The sequence below is a fragment of the Macrobrachium nipponense genome, chromosome 17 (genome assembly GCF_015104395.2).
Source record: "Macrobrachium nipponense isolate FS-2020 chromosome 17, ASM1510439v2, whole genome shotgun sequence".
Lineage (NCBI taxonomy): Eukaryota > Metazoa > Arthropoda > Malacostraca > Decapoda > Palaemonidae > Macrobrachium > Macrobrachium nipponense.
The window spans coordinates 56,799,250-56,799,543 of NC_087210.1; positions in this window are offsets into that span (position 1 = coordinate 56,799,250).

The window sequence follows — 294 nt, forward strand, 5'->3', positions numbered from 1 at the left end:
AAACTGCCCATTCAATTCTCTTATTACCCATATACCAGACTAGATTAAGTCTATTTGATAATGGGTCTAATGTGCGTTTTATATCCTAAACTTTCGTGATTGGTTTCCACGGAGAATCTAAGAGGGTAAAATATAAATTTTAGACTACAGTCTTGTACATTTATCATTGTGGTAGACGTTCTGCAAATCAGTCTAGTTGGAAGTTGTACCTTACATTTCCCATGTGCAAACTATCAAGACTAAAAAAGTTTAGGTTTCCTCTGCTATACATAACGCACTCAAAACCTTAATTAA